This window comes from Schistocerca cancellata, chromosome 3, assembly GCF_023864275.1.
Source record: "Schistocerca cancellata isolate TAMUIC-IGC-003103 chromosome 3, iqSchCanc2.1, whole genome shotgun sequence".
NCBI lineage: Eukaryota > Metazoa > Arthropoda > Insecta > Orthoptera > Acrididae > Schistocerca > Schistocerca cancellata.
In genome coordinates this window covers 234,844,042-234,858,047 of record NC_064628.1, presented here as the reverse complement: position 1 = coordinate 234,858,047, position 14,006 = coordinate 234,844,042, and positions in this window count along the sequence as shown.

Here is a 14,006-nt window from a genome sequence, read left to right as displayed (position 1 = left end):
GCTTTTCGGTCCTTTGGTTACATTAAACCTCCGTTGAAAACTTCGTCTTGTTGCAACAACACTGTGTTCTAGGCGGTGGAATTCCAACACCAGAAAAATCCTCTGTTCTAAGGAATAAACCATGTTGTCTACAGCACACTTGCACGTTGCGAACAGCACACGCTTACAGCAGAAAGACGACGTACAGAATGGCGCACCCACAGACTGCGTTGTCTTCTATACCTTTCACATCACTTGCAGCGCCATCTGTTGTTGAAAATTGTAACTACTGTAATTTCTAAAGTTTGTCCGCCTGTGTTCCCAAGCATATTGCAACAAACGGTGTATTTCTATCGCTGCTCGTTTAGTTTTTCTGGCCGTTTCAAATATACCGGTCATTTTTGAAACACCCTGTACATACACATCTTCATTTTCTCCAATTCGGAGTACTTCTTCAGTGGCAAGAATGTAGAGCAAAGGGCTAATTGGGTCACCCTGCAAGACTCCGTTCGATTGCAGAATGGGGTTCGAAAAAGAGAGGTTGTCTGATATTGTAATTAAGTTGTATTCGAGGATTGACTTGATTATTCTTGCCCGTACGCTATCTTCTCCCATTGTGTTTTCCAGTTTTCGGACTATGAACTCTCTTTCCAATAGGTCAAAGGCTTTGGTAAAGTCTATGAACACGGTGTAGAAAATTTGTTTCTTTTGTAGCGCTTCATCTATGTTGTTTAGAAGAAGCCTGACTGCCGAAAGTGTTGATTTTCCAGACCTGATACCCATTTGTCGTTCTGGGAGATGACTGTCCACAGAGGCTTGGATTTTTTGTGTTATTGTCTTTGAAACCATCTTGAATCCAGTATTTTCCAGGGCTATGCCTCTGTACTTGTTTGGATCCATTGGGTCCCTCTACCTTTGTAGAGAACTTTTATTGTCGAGTGTCTCCATTGTGTTTGAATTCTTTCAAGTTCCAGGCATTTGTTAAACAGTTTGGTCCATACGTGTTGGAGGGCCTCTTTTGCATCTTTTATATGTTCATTATATATATTATCAGGTCCTGCCGCTTTCTTGTTCTTCAGTCCTTTTATTACTTCTTTCACGTCTTCTTCACTTAGAGATTCCCATGTATTGTCTTTTTCCTTAGTTTGATGTTGTTTCTCTTTCTTTGGGGGTGTTTTGAGTCCTCGTTGTTCAGTATCTTACTCAAGTGGTCTTCCCATTCCTTCAGGTCTATATTTGGAGTATGAGCCATTTTTCTTGGTCTTGCTGCTATGTATGGGTCTTTCTCTGGTTCATCCGCTTCTCTTTTTGCCTCTCTTTCTATGTATTCTTTTTCTTCTCTTCTATTACTTTTTTGTAGATTCTCCTCTCTTCTGCGTACAGTTTGTATGTTTCCTCGTCATGCTGGTTTCTTAGTCTGGGGAGGGTTCTTAGAACAGTGTTCCTTTTGCTGTAGCATTCAGCATCAAACCATCTTTTGGCTGTCCTTGTTTTGGGGATTGCTTGTATCGCTGAATTTTTTAGGAGGTCTTCTATTTGGTCTGTTGCTTTTTCAAGGTCTCCTTCATCTATGAAAGTTTCAATTTGTGTTAATTGTTCTTGCTGGTTTGTTAATTTTTCCATATCAATTTTGGTTTGTGTGATTTGGTGGGTCTGTCTTGCTGGCGGTGACGTGACGATATTTATTTTTATCTTCATTGGAATGTGCTTTCGCATAGGAGCAATGGAGTCATGCCATATTGGTTGACTACTTCCTTCTATGTCTCCTCTTGTTAATGCGATATCAATGGTGCTTTTGTGGCATATGCATGTAGGTATCTGTCTATCGTTAAGTAGGGTGAAACCATCTTCTTCTAGGGTTTCAACGACTAGTTTTGTTTTATAGTTTTCTGCGTCTATTCTGCAGTTGAGATCACCTGCAATAATGGTGGGTTTGCTGTCGCATGGTTTGATGAGTGTGACTATTTCGTCAATTATTTCTACAGCATTTGTGTGCGGTTTAAAATAGGCTGCAATTATATTTATGTTTGCCGAACCTACTAGCATACTATTTTCTTGTTTTATGATTTTTTTGGTGGGCGTCATCCATGGTTTCAGTAGGATAGATATTCCTCCCATGGGTCGTCTTCTTTCTCCCTTCTTTGCCATTAGGCGATAATTAAGGGAAATCTTCATGTTGCCAGCTGTCTACCAGGAAGGTTTCTGTTAGAACTGCAAGATCCGAGTTTTGCAGAATGTCTGTTGGTGTTAGGTTAAGAGCACTTTTTACTCCCTCTGTATTCCACAAGACTGCTTTTATTTCTTGCTCTTCTGGTTTTCTTCTTAGTTTAGTTGAGTTCTGCTCCCTCTTCCATTGATAGTCTTGGGAAACGAAATCGACGTACTTTTATGTTTTCTGGACAGAATTCTGGTTCTTGTGTGATTTGTAACTTTTCAAACGGAATGCCTACTTTGAAAGCTTTTTTATCGCCCAGTGTGCGCAGTTCTTCACATTCTAGTTATCCCAGTATTTGGAGTTGTAAGAGGGTAAAAATGTTACTGGAAGCCAGAAATTGGAATACAAAAAAAAATCAAATGGCTCCGAGCACTATGGGACTTAACATCTGAGGTCATCAGTCCCCTAGAACTTAGAACTACTTAAACCTAACTAACCTAAGGACATCACACACATCCATTCCCGAGGCAGAATTCGAACCTGAGGTGTAGCGGTCGCGCGGTTCCATACTGAAGCGCCTAGAACCGCTCGGCAAAAATTGGAATACATCCAGCAAATAATTGAGGATGTAGAGTGCAAGCACTGAGATGATGAGGTTGTGCGCAGGAGAGAAATTTGTGATGGGCTGCATGAAACCAGTCAGGTGAAAGGAAGGAAAGGGCTCCAGCTCACCACAGCTAACAGAGCAGCTCGCAAAGCTGTTCAGGAGTGATTCTTCCCTCTGTGTTCTTGGCTCACCCACTCCATTCTAGTTTGACTCTAGTGGATATTCTACTTCATAACAATGACAGCATGTAAATTACATATTTATTTTTACAAATATCGTAGGGTATGTATACACTGATTGTTTTTATTTATTGGTTAGGCTAATGCCTTGAGGAGCTCTCTTTTATCAGACAGGGGAAAATCCTATTTTATTATTACATATTAAGGCTCCTACATTATGCCTCCCTATGTCACAACACCTGGGCCAGCAAAACAGCCATGTTCAGCAATGTTCGCGGGTACTTTATGTATCCTCATGTGCTCATGTGGCGAAAGGTGGGAACGTGTGACACATAATGCAAAAATTACTTTTGTCCGTAAGTGCACTTAGTGTCCTCTGAGGTGTAATTTAAGGGGACAAAAGATCGGTAGAACTTCCCGGCTGTCGAGAATGTGACGACGCTGGCTGCAGATTCGCAGACTTTTCCAGAACGGAAGCGACGAGACGAAGAGCTTCATCCAATCTGACAGAATTCCGACTGTGGTCGCTGCGCTGCAATATTTAAAATACTGAGCGGTGTTCTTCGTCAGTAAGGCATTTCATAGCCCCCTCTCAATCAAAGCCCCACTCAGTTCGTTGCGATGTCACATAAAGAACACATGACGAAAGCCGAACGCTTTGATTGACAATAGAAGAAAAGAATATGGAAATTTGATAACAATTTTACCAGAGTCTTACAACTCTTCGCAGCCTTCTCAAATACGGAAACGACGAGCTTAACCCACTCCGATCCAGTTCCGACCGTGGCTGCTTTACTACACTATTTAAAATATTGCGCATTTTTCTGTGTCAGGAAGACGTTCCACACCCTCCTGCCAATAAGAGCTCCACTCAGTCAGTTGTAATATCTCACAAAGAGCAAAAGTTGTTGTTGTTGTGTTCTTCAGTCCTGAGACTGGTTTGATGCAGCTCTCCATGCTACTTTATCCTGTGCAAGCATCTCCCAGTACCTACTGCAGCCTCCATCCTTCTGAATCTGCTTAGTGTATTCATCTCTTGGTCTCCCTCTACGATTTTTACCCTCCACGCTGCCCTCCAATACTAAATTGGCGATCCCTTGATGCCTCAGGACATGTCCTACGAACCGATTCCTTCTTCTAGTCAAGCTGTGCCACAAACTCCTCTTCTCCCCAATTCTATTCAATACCTCCTCATTAGTTATGTGATTTATCCATCTAATCTTTAGCATTCTTCTGTAGTACCACATTTGGAAAGCTTCTATTCTGTTCTTGTCCAAAATATTTATCGTGCATGTTTCACTTCTATTCATGGCTACACTCCATACAAATACTTTCACAAACAACTACCTGACACTAAAATCTATACTCGATGATAAGAAATTTCTTTTCTTCAGAAACGCTTTCCTTGCCATTTCCAGTCTACATTTTATATCCTCTCTACTTCGACCATCATCTGTTATTTTGCTCCTCAAATATCAAAACTCCTTTACTACTTTAAGTGTCTCATTTCCTATCTAATTCCCTCAGCATCACCTGACTTAATTCGACTACATTCCATTATTCTCGTTTTGCTTTTGTTGATATTCATCTTATATCCTTATTTCAAGACACTGTCCATTCCGTTCAACTGTTCTTGCAAGTCCTTTGCTGTCTCTGACAGAATTACAATGTCATCGGCGAACCTCAAAGTTTTTATTTCTTCTCCATGGATTTAGAGCGAAACTAGAATATTTAATTGGTGTGAACAGGGACAAAGAACAACAGACTTGATCAAAATTTTCCTACAGTCTTACAATTCGCTGCTTTACTATGCACTATACAACCAACCGACCACTGTGTGTGTATGTGTGTGTGTGTGTGTGTGTGTGTGTGTGTGTGTGTGTGTGTGTGCGTGTGCGTGCGTGCGTGTGTGGCGGTGACACGGCGACACGAGAGGGGCGGGCAGGTGAGCGATGCCGCCGGCTGCCCCCAGACGGCCGACCACGCCCCGTGCCTCGTGCCACTAATTCTACCCGCAGCACACAGCACCCGCAGGCCCGCGACCCACATGCAGCCAGCCTGTACGCACGGCCAGAGAGGCAATCGTTGGGCTCCAACACGACCACCACGCGCACAAGAGCGCAAACTGCGGACATGATGCTCCCACTTACAATTTTCTAATAAACTACACTACTGGCCATTAAAATTGCTACACCACCTTGATTACGTGCTACAGACGCGAAATTTAACCGACAGGAAGAAGATGCTGTGATATGGAAATGATTAGCTTTACAGAGCATTCACACAAGGCTGGCGCCGATGGCGACACCTACAACGTGCTGACATGAGCAAAGTTTCCAACCGATTTCTCATACACAAACAGCAGTTGACCGACGTTGCCTGGTGAAACGTTGTTGTGATGCCTCGTGTAAGGAGGAGAAATGCGTACCATCACGTTTCCCACTTTGATAAAGGTCGGATTGTAGCCAATCGCGATTGCGGTTTATCGTATCGCGACATTGCTGCTCGCGTTGGTCGAGATCCAATGACTGTTAGCAGATTATGGAATCGGTGGGTCAGGAGGGTAATACGGAACGCCGTGCTGGATCCCAACGGCCTCGTATCACTAGCAGTCGAGATGAACGGCATCTTATCCGCATGGCTGTAACGGATCGTGCAGCCACGTCTCGATCCCTGAGTCAACAAATGGGGACGTTTGCAAGACAACAACCATCTCCACGAACAGTTCCACGACCTTTGCAGCAGCATGGAATATCAGCTCGGAGAACTTCGCTGCGGTTACCCTTGATGCTGCATCACAGAAAGGAGCACCTGCGATGGTGTACTCAACGACGAACCTGGGTGCAGGAATAGCAAAACGTCATTTTTTCGGATGAATCCAGGTTCTGTTTTCAGCGTTATGATGGTCGCATCCGTGTTTGGCGACATCGCGGTGAACGCACATTGGAAGCGTGTATTCGCCATCGCCTTACTGGCGTATCACCCGGCGTGATAGTATGGGGTACACGTTTCGGTCATCTCTTGTTCGCATTGACGGCACTTTGAACAGTGGACGTTACATTTCACATGGGTTACGACCCGTGGCTCTACCCTTCATTCGATCCCTCCGAAACTCTTCATTTCAGCAGGATAATGTACGACCGCATGTTGGAGGTCCTGTACGGGCCTTTCTGGATACAGAAAATGTTCGACTGCTGCCCTGGCCAGCACATTCTCCAGATCTCTCACCAATTGAAAACGTCTGGTCAATGGTGGCCGAGCAACTGGCTCGTCACAATACCCCAGTCACTACTCTTGATGAACTGTGGTATCGTGTTGAAGCTGCATGGGCAGCTGTACCTGTACACGCCGTCCAAGCTCTGTTTGACTCAATGCCCAAGCGTGTCAACGCCGTTATTACGGCCAGTGGTGATTGTTCTGGGTACTGATTTCTCAGGATCTATGCACCCAAATTGCGTGAAAATGTAATCACATGTCTGTTCTAGTATAATATATTTGTCCAATGAATACCCGTTTATCATCTGCATTTCTTCTTGGTGTAGTAATTTTAATGGCCAGTAGTGTATATTCCGCCTCCGTGGCTCAGTGGTCCCCTTGTTCGACACCTATACACACGACACAGTTTCCATTCCCTGTAATGTGAGGGATTTTTCCATGGTGGAGGTACTAGAGCAGAGTGCTCCTAGGTTCGTGATGCCAACTGAGGAACTGCCTGAGTGAGAACTGACGGCTCCAAGGTCTGGGAAACTGTGGCCAGGAGAACAGTGTGATGATCCTGTATACCTCTACATGATGCCACATGGCAGACTTTGACATGGCAATTGGTAGGTAGTATGAGGGGCAGTCCAATGAAAACCGGCTACCGCCCACCGTGGACTGGTTCCATTAAAAAAAAAAATCACCACACGCGTTACCCTTAAGGGGGGTAGGACGTCAAACAGGCCGACTTGGAGCAGGAGAGGCACCACAGGACATGATGAATTTTGCACAGCATACAAACCATATTTACAGGTGTATGAATCTCTAGAATTTTCCAGATCTATTAAAAACTGAGGTAAAACTTGAGATAATTAACTACAAAATTTGATTTTTTTCTAAACATAAAGTTTAAAACGTAACAGCTCATTCATTTTTTTCATAAATTAAATAGATTCTAGAGTTTCAGACACCTGTAAGTATGGTTTGTATGCTGTGCAAAATTCATCGAACAGTCTCTCTTACTTATGAAGAAAAGTGCACCTGTAGCAACAAATGCAGCCAATAGTAAGTGAAAAAATGATGAAATTTCACATGTAAAAGAAATTATTTTGTTATGTTTTTGAACTTCCGCTGCTACGAGTGTGAATCCTGTATCCTTCCTGGTCATACTGATAAAGTTTTATGAATTTACTTGTAAAAATATATACAGTGGAAATTAAAATGTCCTCTGGTGCATCTCCTGCTCCAAGTCAGCCCGTTTGACGTCCTACCCCGCTTAATTCACGAGTTATGGTTCCTCAGACCGCGCGAAAATTTTCTAACTCCTTCTCCAAATTCAGTTCTACTTAAATTGCCCACTCTGCAATGTTTTGTCGTTGGTTGCATTATCGCCATCTTTGTTCGTTACTGACACATGTTACTGACATGTGTTCAGGTCTCCTACACTGGGACTCGTGAATTATGTACCTGTTTTCTTCAGCAGAGTACAAAATGTGTTCACAGGAATGTATCAGTTTTAACGATCCTAAGTTTGATTAAAATGTTATTCGGTGCATGAAGGAAGATGTCAGTAATTTTGGATGAAAAAAATAGATGAAAAAGACTACTATTTTACAGTAGATAATGATCAGATTTATGCTACTGGAGAATCATTTAGAGGAAGAACTTCAGGACAACTGTGATGTCGACCTTTCTGTTTCTCCAATAAAATACTTAAAGTGTTAGTTAAAATCCAATGTCATTTGAGTGGTGACAAGAGAAATCAAAACTGAATGTCAATTTTGCAAACTGAGCACCATGGGACTTAACTTCTAAGGTCATCAGTCCCCTATAACTTAGAACTACTTAAACCTAACTAACGTAAGGACATCACACACATCCATGCCCAAGGCAGGATTCTAACCTGCGACTGGAGCTGTCGCGCGGCCCCAGACTGAAGCGCCTAGAACCGCTAAGCCACCCCGGCCGGCGAATATTTAAACAACACTTAAATAACCGTAAAAGTAAATAAATGTTATCTAACTTAAATTAACATTTTCAAATGATTTGCCCCATAATCTCGGTGTAAATTCTATAAGTATCAATGCAGTGCAGCAATCTTCTTATCATGGATTGCGCGATATTCCTTATCACATCTGCACTTATCGAAGCACATGCTCTGATAATTCTCTCTCTCATTTCTTCAGGTGTAGTTGGAACGCCCTTATCAACAATGTCTTTTACGAATCCTCACAAGAAAAAATCCAGAGGCATCAAGTCTGGCGAACGAGACATCTCCTCCGCGTCCAATCCAACGATATGGGAATTGTCTCTGCAACTTATTTCTAACCATCAGCGAAAAATGTGTCGGACACCCATCATGTTGATACAGATTCTGATACTTGTTCCTAAAGGTATTTCTTCCAATGACAAACCTAATGTTTCTTGCAGGAATGTGGTGTGCTTCCTACCATTAAGATTTCCTTCGATCAAATAGGGGCCATTACTTCTGTCTGTACAGAATCCCACACCATACATTCACCTACCACGGTTTTTGGTGTGCAACTTGCCGCAACCGACATGGATTGTCAGTTCCCCAATAATAAATGTTATGCAAATTATCATTTCCATGATTCGTGAATGTAGCCTCGTCAGTAAATAAAATAAAATTAATAAAAGTGCCAGCCCTCTGACTCTGCATTTGAGCCCATCGGAAGAATTCAGTGCGACACATACAATCCGTAGCGGTTAATTCTTGGTGGAGACCGATACGGTAAAGATGATATTTATGGCGATGCAGAACACGAATAACACTACTGCGGCTCATGCCAGATTCCCTTGCAATTTGACGCGAACTAACACAAGGGTCGGCCGGCCGTTGTAGACGAGCGGTTCTAGGCGTTGCAGTCTGGAACCGCGCGACCGCTACGGTCGGAGTTTCAAATCCTGCCTCGGGCATGGATGTGTGTGATGTCCTTAGGTTAGTTAGGTTTAAGCAGTTGTAGGTTCTAGGTGACTGATGACTTCAGATGTTAAGTCCCATAGTGCTCGGAGCCATTTGAACCATTTTTGAACACAAGGATCTCGAACCACAATGGCAAGAGTACCAATTTCCGTTTCCTCGTAGTAACTTTCCTTTGCCGGATATGATTCCGATGCGTTAAACATCAAGTTGTTGTCAGTTTATCATACACGTATTTAAATATGCGACGTGTAGGGTGAGTGCGCTGAGGATATCATTTTGCGTATAAGTCTCTAGCTCTCACTTAATTTCGTTGGCATTATCCGTAACTAAGAAGTAAATCGACTTGTTCTTCGAAGGAATACGTCAGTCACATTCGATTGATTCGACGGTACTAGTATTACCGTTCCCATTAGTGTTGTATTGCGGAACCGTCGAATGGTGTTTACATGTCAATGGCGAATATTCTGCGAATATTTACTATTTGAACGATATACGAGAGGGAATTGTCAGAGCATGTGCTTCGATAAGTGCCGAAGTCCTCAGGAATACCAGTCAATCCATGATAAGAAGACTGCAGCAGTGCATTGATATCAATGGTCATCACGTCGAACACCCGTAAATCGACGTTCATGCCACCTTTTGACCTTCGAAGTCCTTACTTTTACACATCATTCGATTCGTCTCGATAGCCGCTACCAGAAAATAAGTACCAAAGTATAGCATCCCATTTCAAAAAACGAAGTTCACCTTCGTATCTCTGACGTGACCCCACCTAGCAAAAAAAAAAAAAAAAAAAAAAAAAAAAAAAAAAAAAAAAAAAAAAAAACCGTCATATTGTGGCCCCGGTTGTCCCATGCAACATTCGTCCCACATACTTCTCAGTTACTATCATACGTTCCGAGATATTCTTGGTGGCAATAAATAGAGGCTCACTCTGTATATTTCTGACATACAAACTTCATTTGGCGACACATACGGTACACATATATTTTACAAGTACAGGTTTTGCTAACGCACTTGGTGCACAGATATTTTACAGTTTTTGTCGATGAACAAGGTGTGCATTTTTTTTACAAGACATATATTTTTACAAGTATACACGGTACAAATTCCTCACCAAAATGGTATGCATAAATATATATATATATATATATATATATATATATATATATATATATATATATATATATACAAATAAAATTATTGCATGACACACAAACACACACACACCCAATAACTTATACTATGATAAAGGGCCCTACTATTCTGCAACATTTACATCTGGTCTCATTCTGTCCTTCTCACTCAGTGAGAGTCCCCCATCCCCTCTGCTCAACAACTGAATAGTTTGAGTGTGAGAGAGCTGCACTCACATCATCACAAATGACTCTTTTATAGTCATGAGGCGACAGGCCGACATTAGATTGCATCCCAGAGTACACCTATTACCCGCTCGATCCATTAATAGTTTGCCACACCATACGCTATGGCTGCAGTGGAGTACTATGTATACCGCTGTACAAACACTGCAAATAGTCTTTTATTGAGAGAACTTTCGATGGTGCATACACACAGCCTGTCTTTTGGTGGCACCTTCCAATGTGTGATACACATACATTTTTGCTCGCAGACCTACAAACTCCACAGTCATTGACCCATTCGTCTTTCTTTCATAAGGCCGACAACCTTTTTGTTCTGTGGAACAATACCATAAGGATCATATACATCACAGTTCTTTACCCAATAGATGAAGCTATCTGCGTCCATATAAAGTACAGATTGGCGTACATAAAACCGGCCCCAGCGCTGAAAGGAATATGAATGAAGAGAATCAACGTACATCATCGCTTTCGTACATTTTTGTTGTACAGTTTCACTATTAACTATCTAATTAACAGTTTAAGTAACAGATTTACTGCCGGCCACGGTGGCCGAGCGGTTCTAGGCGCTTCAGTCCGGAACCGCGCGACTGCTACGGTCGCAGGTTCGAATCTTGCCTCGGGCATGGATGTGTGTGATGTCCTCAGGTTAGCTAGGTTTAAGTAGTTCTGAGTTCTAGGGGTCTGATGACCTCAGATGTTAAGTCCCATAGTGCTCAGAGCCATTTGAACCATTTTTTTAACAGATTTACTTTTATTAGTTTAATAAGCATATTTCAGAAAGGAATTTAAAGTCTGTGTTCAAAATGATCTCCGCCAACGTCCAAGCAATGTTGTGCACGTCGAAGCACGTTAAGGAAAACTCTTTTCAGTACTCTTTGAGGAATTTTCGAAATTTCTTCACATATGTTGTTTTTTAATGTGTCAAGTGTTTTGGGGTTGTTGCAGTAGACTCTAGCCTTTAGAAATCCCCAGAGGTAAAAGGCACATGGTGATAAGTCGAGAGAGCAGGGTGGCTACAAGCCCTTACTAATGGTCATCTCTTCTGTAAAATCAGTATATATACGAGCTAATGACAAATGCGACGTATGAGAATTTGCCCCATCTTGCTGGAAATATGCACAACATTTTTCGTCTGGAGTTAACAGAGCCGAAAATTCATTGTAGAGTTGCGAGTAAACATGTGTGTTGACAGTTTCGTTGAAGAACAATGGCCCGATAATTCTGTTACCAGATACAGTACACCATACACCAATTTTTAAATCGTGTATGTTGCAGTATGCCATGGGGATTCTCTGGAGCCCAGTGTCTTGTGTTTTGTGAGTTAACGTAACCCAACAGATGAAACCAAGCTTCATCCATCGAAAAAAGGAGGAACGGATCAGATGTCCCCAAGCAACATTTTGCAGCATCCAATTACAGTAATGTGTACGCTTACCCTTGTCCGCCTCTTTTATTTGCTGAACAATACTCACACGGTAAGGTTTCATTTTTAAGCCATGAAGGATGCAGTGACATGACCCGCGAGATATTCCACATTGCTGTGATAATCGTCGTGTTGACTTGTAGGGATTTCTTTCAATGTGTGCCGCCACTTTTGCCACTACTTCAGATGTAGGTACGTACAGTCGGTGCCTTGTTTCTCTTTGAATTAACAACACTGCCTGTCGAACGCCACTTTCTCACTAGATTCTGAATCGTTGATTTTGCAGGAACATTACTTTCAGGAAACGTTTCAGGAAAAGTGTCAGGATCAACATTAATGGAATCAGACAGCACATATTCTTCAACAATAAACACATGTTCTTCAATGGAGTAAGGCTTGACAATGAAGTACACGGTTTATAACGACTACTTTCCGTATGAACTACTCACATGCTACTGCTGTTGGAAGGTGGCAAAGAAACTGACATGCTCGTAATGATACTCACGAGCGTTCGCAGTCAAGTTCGGGCCGGTTTTATGTGCGCCACTCTGTACTTTAGGATAGCAAATTGACGTTTCACAAACGCATAATGAAATCAGTACATGTGGAATTTGGATAGGCCTAGTTACTAGTAAGCACATCCCCATGTAGACAGGTTTTGTGAACTTTACTCCAACCTTTGCCATCTCCACAGCAACAAAGTTCTCATTGAATGTGTTACCCACTTAAAATTTGATCTGGTGACGCATTTTTTATGGCCCAAAGCCCATCCCCATCGGCTCTAATCAAAATTTCATGATGTTCCCTCAAATGTTCCGTTGTTTTAGCGAAAATGGAACTATTCATTAATTTAAAAATGTCTTTCTCAAAGACACACGCCATGCAAGCCCTCAGTGGCGTATAAAAATCAATATACTCCTTGGATCAGGGGTTTGCATGAAGTAAATAGCCTGGATGATATTAACCAGTCTCTTCCCCAATCTGAGACACTCCTAGTGATTACAATACCGAGTATGTGTCTCCACTTATTCTCTAGCGTTGTCGTTAGTTTTGGGGAGAAGCATCCTCGCAGAACTAGTTGTTCTGAAGATAGAGGCAAATCGGCATCCTTATCATGCAAACTAATAGCCTATATGAATTCTACCTCCACCACGTACCCACATCAGAATCAGTCGCCATATCGTCTATTTTTCCAACTAATCCCTTGAATTCATCACGAGGCACACGTCTAAACTCACTAATCGACAGTGATTGTTGCATGGCATGCCCATATTGGTTACCGACATCCAAGCACATGATGAACTCGTATTAAGGGATGCATTGATCCTCTCACCCATCTGTGGGTATTCTGCCCTAGCGTGTCTATGGACACACTGACAAAGTCCCCCAAGGTGTCCTTAACCGAAGAAATAAAACATATCAACATCGGTCAATAGTTCAATGTTGTGCTTCATTTTCTTGAGCGTAGCATCCTAAGACAGTCCATGACCAGTGTAATAAAAGGCAGGATCCAGGGAATATGTGGTCATGTACAGACCGCGGAGCTTCCGTAAAACATCTGCGAGCAAGTGTACGTCTACGAACATGTAAAGTTGTGCGTACTCTTCTAAAGTTTAGATGTTGAATTCCCACCAAACACTCACAGCACCTGCATGCTCAGCATCCATTATGACATCGCATGTTAGGTTGCTGGAGAATGCCGTTACGTCAGATAGTCTGGCTCACTGATGTTCTGTCATAATATCCACATACTCGTATGGAAAAACCACTTTCTCAGTTACAAGTTGTAACTCTTCCACTTTGGGGAATGCAGCTTGAGTGATATGCATATCCTTCTGAGGCAGAGTTTCAACAAGTTTCTAGAGTGTCTTCATACAACGTAGCGAGTCAAGGAAGCAGAGTGTAAATATGGCGCCATTCCTTTGGGGAATGAAATATATTTCTCAGCTCTGTCAAGTAGGACACTGACCTGATCCTTCTCCATACCGAAATTAGCGAAGAGTTCAACAAGAGAGTGAATATCATATCAGGTTAATTTATGAAAGAAAACGGGTGCGTATCACAGTAATGAATACTTCAAGTTGCATGTGTTATAGGCTTCTTCATGGAAATTCCCTGTAAGATGACAGTGATCCCTAA